Genomic DNA, 16,638 nt, shown 5'->3' with positions numbered 1-16,638 from the left:
TAGGCGGGGCCGCAATGCATTATGGGTACGCGGGGCCGCAATGCATTATGGGTAGGGGGCCGCCGCAATGCATTATGGGTAGGCGGGGCCGCAATGCATTATGGGTAGGCGGGGCCGCAATGCATTATGGGTAGGGGCCGCCGCAATGCATTATGGGTAGGCGGGGCCGCAATGCATTATGGGTAGGCGGGGCCGCAATGCATTATGGGTAGGGGGCCGCCGCAATGCATTATGGGTAGGGGGCCGCCGCAATGCATTATGGGTAGGCGGGGCCGCAATGCATTATGAGTAGGCGGGGCCGCAATGCATTATGGGTAGGCGGGGCCGCAATGCATTATGGGTAGGGGGCCGCCGCAATGCATTATGGGTAGGCGGGGCCGCAATGCATTATGGGTAGGCGGGGCCGCAATGCATTATGGGTAGGGGGCCGCCGCAATGCATTATGGGTAGGCGGGGCCGCAATGCATTATGGGTAGGCGGGGCCGCAATGCATTATGGGTAGGCGGGGCCGCAATGCATTATGGGTAGGGGGCCGCCGCAATGCATTATGGGTAGGCGGGGGCCGCAATGCATTATGGGTAGGCGGGGCCGCAATGCATTATGGGTAGGGGGCCGCCGCAATGCATTATGGGTAGGCGGGGCCGCAATGCATTATGGGTAGGCGGGGCCGCAATGCATTATGGGTAGGGGGCCGCCGCAATGCATTATGGGTAGGCGGGGCCGCAATGCATTATGGGTAGGCGGGGCCGCAATGCATTATGGGTAGGGGGCCGCCGCAATGCATTATGGGTAGGCGGGGCCGCAATGCATTATGGGTAGGGGGCCGCCGCAATGCATTATGGGTAGGCGGGGCCGCAATGCATTATGGGTAGGCGGGGCCGCAATGCATTATGGGTAGGGGGCCGCCGCAATGCATTATGGGTAGGCGGGGCCGCAATGCATTATGGGTAGGGGGCCGCCGCAATGCATTATGGGTAGGCGGGGCCGCAATGCATTATGGGTAGGCGGGGCCGCAATGCATTATGGGTAGGGGGCCGCCGCAATGCATTATGGGTAGGCGGGGCCGCAATGCATTATGGGTAGGGGGCCGCCGCAATGCATTATGGGTAGGCGGGGCCGCAATGCATTATGGGTAGGGGGCCGCCGCAATGCATTATGGGTAGGCGGGGCCGCAATGCATTATGGGTAGGGGGCCGCCGCAATGCATTATGGGTAGGCGGGGCCGCAATGCATTATGGGTAGGGGGCCGCCGCAATGCATTATGGGTAGGCGGGGCCGCAATGCATTATGGGTAGGGGGCCGCCGCAATGCATTATGGGTAGGGGGCCGCCGCAATGCATTATGGGTAGGCGGGGCCGCAATGCATTATGGGTAGGGGGCCGCCGCAATGCATTATGGGTAGGCGGGGCCGCAATGCATTATGGGTAGGGGGCCGCCGCAATGCATTATGGGTAGGCGGGGCCGCAATGCATTATGGGTAGGCGGGGGCCGCAATGCATTATGGGTAGGGGGCCGCCGCAATGCATTATGGGTAGGCGGGGCCGCAATGAATTATGGGTAGGGGGCCGCCGCAATGCATTATGGGTAGGCGGGGCCGCAATGCATTATGGGTAGGGGGCCGCCGCAATGCATTATGGGTAGGCGGGGCCGCAATGCATTATGGGTAGGGGGGCCGCCGCAATGCATTATGGGTAGGCGGGGCCGCAATGCATTATGGGTAGGGGGCCGCCGCAATGCATTATGGGTAGGGGGCCGCCGCAATGCATTATGGGTAGGCGGGGCCGCAATGCATTATGGGTAGGGGGCCGCCGCAATGCATTATGGGTAGGCGGGGCCGCAATGCATTATGGGTAGGGGGCCGCCGCAATGCATTATGGGTAGGCGGGGCCGCAATGCATTATGGGTAGGCGGGGCCGCAATGCATTATGGGTAGGGGGCCGCCGCAATGCATTATGGGTAGGCGGGGCCGCAATGCATTATGGGTAGGGGGCCGCCGCAATGCATTATGGGTAGGGGGCCGCCGCAATGCATTATGGGTAGGCGGGGCCGCAATGCATTATGGGTAGGGGGGCCGCCGCAATGCATTATGGGTAGGCGGGGCCGCAATGCATTATGGGTAGGGGGCCGCCGCAATGCATTATGGGTAGGCGGGGCCGCAATGCATTATGGGTAGGCGGGGCCGCAATGCATTATGGGTAGGCGGGGCCGCAATGCATTATGGGTAGGGGGGCCGCCGCAATGCATTATGGGTAGGCGGGGCCGCAATGCATTATGGGTAGGGGGCCGCCGCAATGCATTATGGGTAGGCGGGGCCGCAATGCATTATGGGTAGGGGGCCGCCGCAATGCATTATGGGTAGGGGGCCGCAATGCATTATGGGTAGGCGGGACCGCAATGCATTATGGGTAGGCGGGGGCCGCAATGCATTATGGGTAGGCGGGGCCGCAATGCATTATGGGTAGGCGGGGCCGCCGCAATGCATTATGGGTAGGGGGCCGCCGCAATGCATTATGGGCTTGGGACCGCCGTTTGTGGGGAATAAACTGGGGGTCCCAGTGGGGGCTCTGGGCCGCCCCCATTCAAAATTTGAGCAGTTTTGAGCAGGGGGGACGTTTTAAGGGGCGACCTCAAAACTGCCCCGCTGAAGAGGGGCAGGGTCCCGTTTTTGGGGAGGAGGGTAGCCTGTTTTTGGGAGTAGTCTCTATTTTGGAAGGTTCCATTTTCGGGATGGGGGCCCGTTTTTGGAAGGTCCCATTTTTTGGGAGGAGACCTCATTTTGAGGAGGGGTCGCATTTTTTGGAAAGTCCCGTTTTTTGGACGGAGCCCCCATTTTTGGGGAGGGGGTCCCGGCCATGTCCGAGCCCTTCAGCCATTTCATGCACGCCCTGGTGCGGGCGCTGCCCCCTGTGGGTTCTGGGGGGGATCGTGCCTGTTGTCCCCCCACCCTTTGACCCGCCCTGTCCACACCCCAAGTTCAGGCGGCTCTGTGGATCCGCGGGGTCTCTGGGGATTCTGTGGGAGGGTTGTGCCCGCTGTCCCCCTCCCCGCCATGACCCCTTTGTTCCCCTCCCCAGCTCCCGGGGCTCTGGAGGATCACTGCAGGTTCTGGAGAAGTTGTGCCCGCTGTCCCACCCGCCCCCCCTGGGATCCCCCTGCCCCCCTCCCCAGCTCGTGGGGCTCTCTGTGGATCTGCGGGGAGGGGGCTCTAACCTGGTGTCCTCCCCCCCTGCCATGACCCCCCCCAACCCCTTGCCCCCTCCCCCAGCTCGGGGGGCTCCGGGAGGTGCTGGAGCAGCTCCAGCTCTGCGTGCTGTCGGTGACGGACGAGGGGGCGGCGCTGGACGGGGGTGATGTTCTGTTCACCGGTGAGTCTGGGGGCAACCAGCACCCCGGGACCCTCCTGGGACCCCTTCCCGGACCCTCCGGGGGTCCCAACCGCCCCCTGCCCCCCAGAGTCCAGGAATTCTTTGTGGGAATCTCGCCCTGGACCAACCTGCGAGGGGCCGAGGCCGTGGCCGACGCGTTCAGGGTGAGACCCCCAGGGGGCTTGGGGGGCTCAGATCCCCTGGGGGGGTTTGGGGGGCTCTGGGTGGGATTTAGAGGGAATATCAGAGGGAATTTGGGGGTTCAGACCTGCAGAGGGTTTGGGGGATCTTGGGGGAAATTCAAGGGGCTTTGTAGGTTTTTGGGGGGAATTTGGGGGCAATTTGCGGGGGCTTTGGGGGGTTAAGGGGGCTCTGGGTGGTTCAGACCCTCGAAAATTTTGGGGTTCGAACACCTGGGGGGTTTGGGAGAAATTTGGAGGGGCTTTGGGGCGATCTTAGGGGAAGTCTTTTTTGAGGGTTTTTTGGGGGGGGTTTCTCGGTGTCTGCAGTGGTTCCAGGGAGGTTTCTGGGGGTCCTGAACCCACCCCACGCCCCCTCCCCAAGACTTCACGGTGTCCATGCTGCAGCCATGGCGCGCCCGCCGGGCCCTCAGGGTGGGGAGGGGGCTTCAGGGGGAAAAATCCCAATTTGGGGTGGGGGGCTTAAGGGGGGGAGGAAATCTCAATTTGGGGAGGGGGGAGAGGAGGGGGAGACCCCCCAAGGGGGCCCCAAAATACTCAATGAGGCCCCAAAAACTCAATGAGATCCCTAAAGGGATCCCAAAATTCGGTGAGAGCCCGAAAACCTCTGAGACCCCAAAATCCCAGTGGACCCCAAAATGGCCCCCTAAAAACCGGGTGAGAGCCCCAAAAAACCAAGTGAGACCCCCAAACTGCTCCCAAAACCCCCCTGAGACCAACAAAGGGCCCCCCAAAATTCAATGAGACCCTTGAAGGGACCCCCAAAATTCGGTGAGGCCCGGAAAAACCCAGTGAGACCCCAGAAGGGCCCCCCAAAAACCCCCCCCGAGACCCTCAAAAACCTCCTGAGACCCCCAAAATTCCCCTGAGATTGCCACAAGGGGTCCTCCAAAAACTCAATGAGATCCCCGAGCAGGCCCCGAAAAGTCAATGAGAGCCCAAAAAACCTCTGAGACCCCAGAAGGGCCCCAAAAACTCAGACACCCCCAAGCAGCCCCCCAAAAACCTGGTGAGACCCCAAAAATCCTGGTGAGAGCATCAAAAAACCTGGTGAGAACCCAAAAAATCCACTGAGACCCCTGAAAAAATGCTGCAATACCCAAAAACACACTGAGACCCCTGAGCAGCCCCCAAAAACTCAATGAGGCCCCCAAAACCCACTGGGATCCACAAAAGCCCAGTGGGACCCCTGAACAGCCCCCAAAAAAAACCCAGTGAGACCCCTAAAAAACCAGGTGGGACCCCCAAAAACACACTGAGACCCCCCAAGGGGCCCCCAAAAAACTCAATGAGACCCCTGAAGAGATCCCAAAATTCGGTGAGAGCCCAAAAAACTTCTGAGACCCCAGAACGGCCCCCAAAAAACCTGGTGAGGCCCCAAAAATACCAGTGAGACCCCCAAACTGCTCCCAAAACCCCCCTGAGACCCCCAAAGGGCTCCAAAAATCTCAATGAGACGCTTGAAGGAACCCACAAAATTCAGTGAGGCCCGAAAAAACCCAGTGAGACCCCAGAACTGTCCCCCAAAACCCGCCCTGAGATCCTCAAAAACCTCCTGAGACCTCCAAAATTCCCCTGAGACCCCCAAGGGGACCCCAAAAACTCAATGAGACCCCCGAGCAGGCCCCAAAAGTGAGAACCCAAAAACTTCCGAGACCCCAGAACGGCCCCAAAAACTCAGTGAGACCCCAGAAAACCCGGTGAGACCCCCAAAAAACCGCTGCAATACCCAAAAACACACCGAGACCCCTGAGCAGCCCCCAAAAACTCACTGAGACCCCCTGAGACCCCCCAAAACCCCCCTGAGCCCCCCACCGCTCACCATGTGCAGGTACTTCTCAGGGTCCGTGACGCAGATGTCCATCAGTTTGATGTTCAGGTATTGGGGAGGGGGCAAGGGAGAGGTCAGAGGGGTCTGAAAACCCACCAGGACCCCCCCAGACCACCCTGGGACACCCCCACTCACCTGATCCACTGAGTGCAGTGTCCCACAGATGCTGGGGAGAGATACGGGGGGATTTGGGGAGGAGTCTCAGGGGGTTCCGGGGGGTCCCAGGGACTTTTGGGGGGGTGGTCACGGGTGGGGCTTGGGGGGGTTCTGGGGTCCCTCTGAATTTGGGGAGGGGTCCCTGTGAATTTGGGGAGAGGGAACACAGGGGGTCAGAGACTCCCAGAGACCCCCCCAGACCCAAAAAAACTTCCACAGGGACCCTCAAAAACCCCCCTGAAATCCCCAGACCCCATAGAGCTCCCCAGAGACCCCAGACTCCTCTGGAGCTCCTGCAGGGCCCTGGGCCAGACCTGGTGGGGCACGGGGGGGGTCAGAGACCCGTCCTGAAACCCCCCAAACCCCCATTACCCCCCCAAATCCCCTCTGTCCCCCCCAAAACCCCTCTCTACCCCTCCATAACCCCCAGAAACCCTTCTTTCCCCTCCAAAACCCCCCTCTGTACCCCCCATAACCTCCCCAAATCCCCCATAACCCCCCTGTACCCCCCCTAACAACCCCCCTAAACCCCTCAGGGACCCCCAAATCCCCCCCAAACCCCCTCTCCGGGCGGGGGTCCCAGGTCAGGAGGTGTGGGGTGGTCTGGGGAGAAGCGGGCGGCAATCAGGACACGGGCAGGGATGTCAGCGGAGTGGGGGGAGGCAGCAGCAGCACCGGGGGGTGGTCATGGCTGAGGGGGGAGATGGGGGTCATTGGGAGGGTCCTGGGGTGGGATTTGGGGGTCCTGAGTGGTCACAGCTTCAGCCAGAGCCTGAGGTTGTGGCTGTTACGATGGGCACCTGGGTTAGGAAGAGACAAAGTTACACGGCATGTCTGTGAGCGAGGTGGGTGTGGCCATGTGCTGTGAGATGTGCAAATCCATCTGCTGCACTTGTGAAAAGTCTCAAAGGCTCACAAATGGACATTTTACACCGTATTGCCTTCAAACCACCCCCACCCACTCTAAGGTAACACCTAACTGGATAGCCTGCTCACCCTCCCTCTCCTGGTCACAGTCCTCCCTTTACTCGCCTGAAGCTTCAACCTCAGACATATTTAACACAGGTCAGATGCCTTTTGTCATACAACAAAGGTGCTGAAAAAAATCTCAGGTGTCATACTTTACTCAACCTGAAATTTCAGGAACCAGTATTCCACCAAAAAAAAAAAAAAAAAAAAAAAAGAAAAGAAAAAACACAAAAAAACCCCAAGAACAACTAAAAATTACAAAAGCATCTTATCACCTATGAACACACAACCCAAAACTATGAACTTAAATGTTCATTGTATTTAACGCCATTTTCTTCACACAATCGTCAAAGCCTCTGCTTTAGATGCCCAAAAGCATCTACTGAAAAACAAACTGAGATAAGGTGAAACACCCTCTTCATTGAAATGAGAGGAGAACCCTTATCCCAGCTGATTCCCAGAGAGGGAAGGGAGGCCATTGGCAAAGGCTGTGGTTAATATACCCCTCATTGGGACCCCCTCTCGTTTGCACGAGGTATAAAAGGCCTCAGAATAGCTGCAGCTGTTTGGCTCCTCAGACTTGAATTCGAGGTGAGGAAATTCAACAAGAGAAAGGTGAGTCATTTTTCAATGCAAACAATTTTACAGGAAATGCACATGCTTTCCTTTTTGCAACAAGTGCGTTCAGAAAAAGGGGTAAAAATTGCATCAGAAATAAAACTTTGTGTTTCGGCAGCGTAGCTAGCTAATGTAGAGCATTTGTTAGGTGGCAAAATTAGTCCTTAGTCAATGCAAAAACTTACTACACGTGTAACTAACTAGGATGGACAAGAACAGGAACGACAAGAATGGTTAAGTGTCACAGAGACCTCTATTCAGGGCTATCTATGTTTAAAAAAAAAAACCACGAAAAAGAGTAAATTCTCTGTGAAGTAATTCTCACCCACCCACACATGTCCATCCTGGGCAGCACCTGAAACAATGTGGGAAAATGAGAGTGTTTTCTGTCAGAAAATTAGTAACTATAATAATAATAATAATCAGAACTTCTGGAGAAATTTAATAGCATCACTTTCATATGATAAGCACAGGCCCTGCCATCCTTCCGGCCCACGTGAAAACAGGAGGGAGAACTACAGGAAAACCAGAGTCCCCGATTTGAATGTATTTCCTAAAGACTCTACTGCACTGGATGCTCTTTGTGTTCTTTTAAAAAATGGATTGCTGCTAAAACGTCCCAGGCCCAATTTTATCAGCCACAGCCAGGACCGGGTGAGCTACAGCTGCAGAGCCAGGGAGATGCAGGAACTCAGCACCCCAAAGGTAAGAGCAGGGGAAGCGGGGTTTTTCTGCTTAACCTATATTTCAGTTCTGCTTCCCTTCACGGCTCCTATTCTGCCAAGGTCAGTTCTATTTTCAGAAGCCTGTGTCCCCTGTAGCCAAGGCTGGAAATCCTCACTTAGGATTTCCACATCACATCTGGATTTGCCAGGAAGCGTGCACACGCCGATGCGCATTTCTGTGATAGGTCACGCAGAAATCAAGCCAGAAAAAACCCAAACCAAACAACAGCCCACAAAACAGAGAGCTTAGTGCGGCTTCATCTTCATGTTCTGCCCAGGGATGGAGAGAAAGGGGGAAAACTGTTCTTCCAGTTCTGCACCGAGCAGTTTGAAAGAGCCAGCACTGCCCTCAGCTGCAGCTGTGCAGTCTCTCCCTCCTTCCCCGTGTCCTGCTTTGGAGGACAGGTTAAGGGGGTCTCAGGCAAAGATACGCGTTAAGCAATAACAGTTCTTCACTAAGATATCTACAGGACATCCAAACCACCACCAGCTATGACAATTAGCGACAGAACAGAGCAGCAGAACGAGTTCCAGCCCCCCTCGGCCCCAGGCGCCGTCTCCGCGCTCTCGGTCCCGGCGGGTCCCCCCCGCAGCTGCGGAGGGCAGGACAAGGGCCCAGGTGGGAGAGGGATGGAGGAGGGACCCCCTGCTTACCTGTGGCTCAGAGGGGTGTCCGGAGGTGGCAGGCTGCTCGGGGCACAGCGGCAGGGCGGCGGCGAACGTGGCTCCCCGCTCGGGGATGGCCGGGGGTCAGAGCCCCGCGCACCTTCCTGCCCGAGCACCGAGCGAGAGAGAGACAGAGAGCGTGTCCCGGGCACACAGAGCTTCCCCGTCCTGCCCCCAGCCCGCCCCTGCTCTCAGGTGTCCTCCCCGCCTCTCCTTGTGTCATTAAGCACCGTCCTAGGGTGTAGCCAACGACTTTCTTAACATTACAATGGGGACAAGGGCACAGAGAATGGCAGAGGACACCCAGCCCAGGAGCCTGACTGCTGAGCGGCTGGAGGCGCTCCAAAAGAATCACACCCAGCACCCAACCCCTGCCATGCCAAAGCTCGCAGGTAAAGGAGCAGAGGAGTGGCACAGAGGGGTCCAAAAGTGCCTAAGAGAGGTTCAAGTTCACTGTGTTTGGCAGGGTTATTTGAAACTGTGATATATGTTGTTATAATTCGTGTTCATATATAAGAATGTTGTATAAAATAAAGAAATAAAGTAAGAGAATCTTTCAGCCACTGCCAGCAGCCGGAGCCATAGACAAAGGTCTTAATTAGCATATCAACAAACCTAGCTCAACGATCGATCCTGAAACCACTCCAAACCGATCAGGAACCATCATCGCTAAAGAACTGTCAAGTACCAGAGATCAGGCAGCCGGGAGTTCCCCCACACCAATGCCAGCTCCCGTAAAATCTTTCCACTGGGAAAAATTACATTCCAAAGCTTCGGTTCCCCGTAAGCGAGAATCAGCCCTCCCAAGGAAAATTACACATCATCAGGATTGATCGACGCGCAGGAAGGACCTTTGTCCAGGTTTAATCTGAATATGAGAAACCCCAGCAGAAAAGCGCTGTGATTACCTTACCATCGTGGGTGGAAAATTTCCAATCATTATCAATTCTGACCTGAATGGGCCTTTAGAGCAACAATCAATGCCACATTTACTAAACGAGCAGGAACATCCCCCTGATGCTACATTAAGCATTTATAAAATATAACAATCACTTAAATGATTAAGTTATGATTCCATAGCTTTTTCTGCATTGTCTCGGTGTAATAGACATAATTGCAGGATATTGTATGTGATAATTTACCATTATTAAAAAAAAAAAGATATTTTTATTACCAAGCTGGCCAACTGAAAAATTAAAAAAATCTTCTCCAATTCTTCTCCAAACCCTGGGATCTTATTAAGAAATGTTATGCTTAATATTTTTAATTCTTTTGATATGCTAGCGTACTTTGATTTCTGTTGTTTTTTTACTAAATTGCTGGGGATGTATTTGAGTCACACTTTTAAGCTTGTTTCTGCACTCTTAAAGCATAGATCTTATTTTTTAGTGGCTTCTGGGATTCTCCAAAAATTCACATTACCCAAGGAGATGGAGTTTCTTTTAGGAAGCCCTAAATTCAGTAATAATCATAATAAAATGCTAAGTAGTGGGGACTTGGGAGTATTTCACATGCTGTTGCAGCTCTTTTTACCCTAACCCTGCTAACAGCTCTGTCTATGAGCACTGCAACTCCAGTGAGAGCTTCAAATATAAATTCAGGCCCCAGATTGGGCATTAACTCTAATTTAGACTCTGACTATAATTTACAGACATCACTCTCCACCAGCTTTTTCTGCAGGGCTGTAGTGAAAACACTGAGAATTTTGGGTGAAGATTTTTTTGAGATAAGTGACTTTTGTTAAGTTCCACATCACCATCAGAACGTTTACTAAATGCTTTAAGGTATAATTAATTTTGAGGGGTTTGAATTCAACTTGCTAGAAAACACATTTCATCTATAACTATGGATATTTATTATCACAAAAAGCTTTGAAGAGTCGTTAATCTCACACTTGAATCACTCCCAGCACAAGTTGTGCTCCCAAACTCAGACTGAGAACACTGGAAGTTGTTTCCTAGAGGGGCTTAATCCCCAAATTCATCTCCTGTGGGGGATTGGGAATAATTGCAAAGTTGTTCTTGGTGTAGTTTGGAATCAGAGGATGTTAAATCACCTCTCCAGCAGAAAATGAAACAAAGGGACAGGAATGTAAAGCATATTAAAATGTAGCCTGTTCCCCGATTACAGGTGCAGTCCTCAACACAAGGAGTTTGCAAAAACCAACACCAGCCTCCTCTTGATCAGTCATTCACTGAACAGATCATTGCTCTACCAAAAATACAACCCCAAAACATGCCATTTGGCCAGTTTCTTATTTAACTTTTCTTCCCATTTGCCTGCTGCTGCATCCCCTTCCTGACTGTCCTCAGGGGAAAGCCAAAATCTTCCCTGTGTGAAATTCCAAAGCTCCTTTCCATCCCTCAGCTCCCTTCTCTCTCCACACTGGTTGAGAAAAGAAGTTGTCAATGCCTAAGCAGCCAATGCACTCCCTCATCCCCACCTACATGCTCGAATGAAGTGGAAAATCCAAATTTTCCCGATATTGCAGGGAGAAGAGGCACTGGATGGTGCTGTAACATCCCCTTCTGCAGGTTTTCTCTGGCAGAATTATTCAGCTGGGTTCGGTGAGCTTCTGTTTTTAGAGGATTCACTGCAAACAGTGGAAAAGTTTGATCTACAACGCTATCCTTTTAAATGAGGAGTTTTGTGTCTCTGCTGCTTTGACCAGGCTGTTTAAAAAGGAGTATGGGTAGTCTAATTAAACTGGTAAAAGTTCTGTGTACTTCTGCCATTGATTTCTGCCCTACCAGTACATTGGCTTATTATCCACCCAAACCTGCTATTCCAGGCACAACCAAACAATTTCTCCAAGTATTCTGAAAGAAAAAGTGACTCCCCACCTTTAGACAATTTACTAAACAATGACAGTAGAAAGCAGCTATAGGACAAAAAGAAAATCTATACTCTAGATGTGAAAAAAAAAAAAAAAAAAAAAAAAGTTACAAAAAATCCATGGAGCCACTTCCTCACCAACAGCCCCAGCACTGAAGACACTTGTCATGTCCACATGGCCATGGCAATTCCTGGCTTTCCCAGGGACCAGTTGGACTTACTGCTCCCTTTGCCAGCACTTTGTTGCACAAATCTGGGAGATGAGTTACCTGCCAGACCCCAGCAAACAGGAAGAAATTCCTTCTCCAGCTGCACGAGCAGCCCAGCTGAGCTGCCAGCTCTGCACACCCCCCGTTACCAGCTGTGCCATCCCAAAACACATCAGCAGAGCTGGCCATGTCCACACCAAATGTACCCTAAGAGGACACAAACCACGGAGCAAGGTGACTCCAAAAGCATCTCTTCCAGATTTAAATTCTGGGTCCATGGGCATAGCAGCTATTTGCATGCCCTGCGCCACTGAGTGTATTAATTTGATGAAACAAGGTATCAAGCATGGTAGGAAGATGACTCCAGCTACTGAGCACAGGATAAAGAATACAATTTTTTTCCACTATGCTCCCGAGAATAACTGTTCTCACCAAGATGCCTGGAGAATGGAATTTCACTTTTGAATTGGGACATGTGCCACCCTTTTTATTTCTGTAGCAAGATCCCTTATAGTTTTTCTATAATCAATTTCAACACAACTTTCTGTTCTAAGGCTATTTGTTCTATTTCGCTTTCAGGATCCATGCCTTCCTTGTTTTCTGGAGAAACAAAAAGTGTTATTGAATTGGGCACAAACCCGTTTGTCATTTTCTTCAAGTAGGTCGATGATGATTGGTTTACCGTCCGAGATTAATCCATTCTCAAACTTAAGATTTTTGCCCAATACATTTTTCCTTCTATGACACACATATTTAATCGGGTATTGTCATAACATAACTCATTCACCTGAAAATAAGCTACATATACCGACTTTTGTTTTCCCCCTACCCACACCGAGCGATTGGCATTTCTCTTCTGGATATTGAGAGCAAATGTCTCTGACTGCCCTTTGCCATGTCTTGCCTTGAGATCATAGCATATAATTTTCTTTCCCCATTTACACCTCACATACTGAGTGCCGTTAAATGTTCAGCACTCCTCCTTTCCATTATGGGTGCAGTTGGCCAGGACAGAGCGAGTCGGGGTGCTAATTAGTGGGCATCCCCCACACTCATTGTTACGGCTTTGTGCCGCAGAGCTCGTAGAATTCCTTGGGTATGGGTTAATCGGTTAATGCATACCTCTCTGCCTCTGCCTACGCCCACTAGTTTGCTGCTAGCGGCGAGGCAAACCATCTTCTTGGCAGCAGAGGTATTCTTTAGGGGACCAACGCAAAGTCCGAGCTGCATATCGTCTCTTAAAGACATCCCACCTCGATAATTTTATCGTGTCCGTCCAACAAGGTACTTTATTTGTTCTCTGGCACTCTACTCTTAAAATTTCAGCCCTGCAATTTAGTTTCCCACTAACCCCGTGTTGATATAAGAGAACCCACTCTACAGAATCTAATTCAGCAATATTCAACTCAGCGCCAAGTACTAGAATTCGCTCGCTCAAAGACAGCTCTTTTCGAAACACTTAGTACAGAGCCCTTTAGGTCACATCTCCCGTACACAATGTGTAACCTAAACTTCACAACAGATTTGGTACTTGAAACGAACAAAAGGAAAACATCTGCATCCAGAAGCTATTCACCTTATCTGATCTAGGTTGATCACCGGCTTGTTTGGGGCAATTGTATCTTGAGGTCTCCAGGGGAGGAAGCCACTTTGCACTTGGGTGTTTCTGGTTTTCACTCTGGAGGCGTGTGTCCAGCCTTTTGTCTGCTGTCCGGACTGCTGTGTCTGTGGTTAAAAGGACAAGAAAAGGATTTCCCAGTGAGGAGAGAGAGAAACCTCTTTCCAGGTTTTAATGAAGACCCGATCTCCCGGTTGTATTTTGTGTATGGCGAACCCCAAAGGAGCATTTTGTGTGACAATTTCTTGTTTTCGCAATTTTTGTAAATTTTTATTTATTGTTATCAAGTAGGGTTGTATTTGTCCATCTTCTATTTTTGGATGTCCCACTGGCATCCCATGGTCATAAGGCATCTCGTGTAACATTTTAAAAGGAGATAGCCCTGTCTCAGAGTAAGGCATCGTCCCAATATTTGATAATGCTAAGGGGAGATATTTTGGCCAGGACATTTTTGTTTATATCATTAATTTTGATAGTTGAGCTAGTCTACTAGTACCAGCAAGAATTTATACCTCCCAACCTTTGGTAACTCAGTGAAATCCACTTGGATTCTTTCAAATAGACGATAGGCTATAGGGCAACTACCCCAAATTACCTGTCGTGTCCTGGCTTTGTGAACCTTTTAGCATATCAGGCACCCCTGTACTTCCTGTTTAGCTAATTCATAAATCCCCTTACACCCGAAGAATTTCAGAAATTGTTCTGCCAGAGCCTGTGATCCCCAATGTGTTTGCAAATGTAGTCTCTAGAATTTTTCTGGTGCAATCCTTAGATATTAATTCCCTCTCATCTAGTAATTTCTACTTACCTTCTTCTAATGTACTTCCTATCTTTTTTTTTTTTTTTTTTCCCTTCAATCTCTTTTTGGGAGGGACAAGGGGGATATCCCTGAGTCCCGCCTTCTGCGAGTTCTGGGGTACTTACCGTTAGTAGTGCTGCATTTTTTGTTTCTTTATCTGCTGAATTGTTTCCTCTAATCCGAAATTGTATTCCTGTTTGGTGTCTCTTCACAGGCACGACCGAGATTGCTAAAGGTTCTGGGGGGTCCTGAGGGGGTTTAGAGGGTCCTGAGGGGGTCTGGAGATGTCCTGAGGGGGTTCAGGGAGGGTCTGGGGGGTCCTGAGGGGGTCTGGGGGGCTCAGAGGGACCTGGGGGTGTCCTGAGGGGGTCCTGGGGGGACTCTGACGGGGTTCAGGGAGCTCTGGGGGGGTCCTGAGGGGCTTCAGAAGGATTTTGGGGGGCCCTGAGGGGTCCTGAGGAGGTTCAGAGGGGTCTGGGGGGGGGCCTCTCCTCATTTACACAAGTGAGGGTTTCTCTCTGGCTGAGCTAAATTTTGGCTCCAAGCATGGCATTTACACTACTGGGAATAATATCCAAGAAGTCACGACTGACAGGAAACTTCTAATTGACTGTGATGTGATTCATTGGGAGGCTCACACTCTCTGAGTTAAAACAGCATCACTACAAAAAAAAGAAATCACTGAAACCCCCAGGCTGTCTGGTAATCCATTGCCCCAGGAGCCTTGATGTGCTGCTGCGATAACCATGGAAATACATTGTGTCATCTCATTTTGTCACAGAAGGGAATAAATTCCTGAGCTCCACCGCAGCCTGCAGGGATGGTGGGGGGGGAATCCCACTTTTCCATCTCCCTCTCCAGCAGGGCAGGGTGGAGATGTGACTCAACACCACACTGGGCACCCCTGGGAGCATCCTGGGACTGGGGTCAGGGACCACAGAGCCCCTGCTCAAACTCTTCTTCCCAGGGGATGAACCTGAGGCAAAACAGGTGCTTGACCCACAGCAACATCAGGGCGACAAAGCTTGCTCTGCTATTTCCCAGTGTATTGTTTTTGGGTTTTCAATACCCCTTTGAAAGCGGTGCAGCCAGCTCAGCTCTGCCTCTTGGATGCTGGCAGGCTGCCAGGCTCTAATTAAGCCTGCTGTTATGTCTAATGCTGGTGGCAGTGTTTCAGGGCACCAGCACCGAGGCTGTGGGAGTGGGAGCAGGAGATGAGGCAGCTGCAGAGCTGTGTGGTGACTTGGATGTTCTGGCTAACACACCAAAGAGTGTTGATTTTATCCTCCTCACTGGTCAGATCAGCTCATGAGCACAGATCCAGCCAGGCTGTATAAAAACTCCTTTTCCTGCAGGGAAGAGGACAGCTGAGAGCGGAGAGCACTGGTTTGAAACCCCGCTCCTCACTTTGTGGCACAAAAGTGCTGCCAGAGAGCTCTGAAATTCCTTGGTGCCCAGGTGAGTGCCCACAGCACAGAGCCAGATCTGCAGGCTCGCACTGCACTCACCCACAGCCTGTGCCAGGGGCAGCCTGCACCTGGGAATGGGCCTGAGCTGGGCTCCAGCCAGGGGACAGGAGCAGGGACTGAGGAGGGGACAGCTTCAGCATCTCTCCCTGTGCTCAGGTCACACTGCAGGTCAAGTCTGGATAATTTTCCCTCCGCTTCTGAATTTGAGCAGCTCAAATTCACATCATCCCCCATCATGTGCATCCACAGAGTTGTGGCCAGGTACATCTCACTGCTACAGAGCCTCTCTTGCTGCAAGTCATGACTTGATTTCAGTGCATTCTTCAGCCTCACTCCTCCCCACACAACTCCCAAGAGCACAGCTCTGTTCCTCTCCTCTCCACGCAGCTGCTACCGCCTGTGCAACCCCAGGACTGAATTGCAGCGCCACTGTGCAATGCCCATGCACAGGACAGGATAGCGAGGCACAGCCAGGAAATCCAATCCCAAATCCAGGTTCCTGCAGCTCCCTGTACCCCCAGCCAGCTGTGGATGCTTTGGAAAATCAGCCTCACAGTGCAGAACATGTTGGGATGCTAGCTGGGATGTGGGACTTTGCCACCACCAAGTGATCAGCAGAAAAAACAGAGAACAGCACTTGCTTAATCCCAGACTGGTGCCCTGTGATTTGTATTCTGCCTCTTGATCCAGCAGCTGTGCCCTGCTGCCCCTCCTGATCTCCATCAGAGCAGTTCATCTCTCCCTCAGCCCCACAAGGCTGAGCTGATCTGCTCTGCTTGCAGATAATGCCATGGACAGAGCCATGTTGCAATTAAATACTCTCCTGGTTCTATGCTACTGAGAAGCAGAATCAGAACGCACAATGGCAGATAATTACAGGTGAGCAATTACAGACACAATCTTCCCTCTTTCTTGTCCTTGTTTGTTTTTTTTCCCATCGTTCCACACTTGCTGAGAGCCTGACACAGTGCCCAGAGCTCTGAAGATGATGAGCAGAGTAATAAAAAAGCCCTTTGAAGCACATCCCTGAAGCTCCCTGAGCCCTGATCATCCTTCATGCCATGTTTCTGCAGCCCTGCTGGCCAGGGTAGTGAGCAGGAGGTCCACTTCAGGTGGTCTGAGCTGCTAAAAGCTGTGTCATTAAAAAACCCCAACTTAATAATGACAATTGAATTGAA

The 16,638-nt window shown here is 51.8% G+C and overlaps 1 long non-coding RNA gene across 1 annotated transcript; it reads right to left on the bottom strand.

The window, feature by feature from the left end:
- Positions 1-10,441: 10,441 nt before the first annotated feature.
- On the bottom strand, positions 10,442-14,157 carry LOC116994632. Its single transcript, XR_004417536.1, has 3 exons — positions 14,117-14,157; positions 13,151-13,299; positions 10,442-11,123 (listed from the first exon to the last, which is right to left on the bottom strand). It is a non-coding gene; the product is annotated as an uncharacterized LOC116994632 (long non-coding RNA).
- Positions 14,158-16,638: the final 2,481 nt, after the last annotated feature.

This window comes from Catharus ustulatus, chromosome 3 (assembly GCF_009819885.2).
Source record: "Catharus ustulatus isolate bCatUst1 chromosome 3, bCatUst1.pri.v2, whole genome shotgun sequence".
Lineage (NCBI taxonomy): Eukaryota > Metazoa > Chordata > Aves > Passeriformes > Turdidae > Catharus > Catharus ustulatus.
This window is presented reverse-complemented; position numbering and strand designations above follow the sequence as displayed.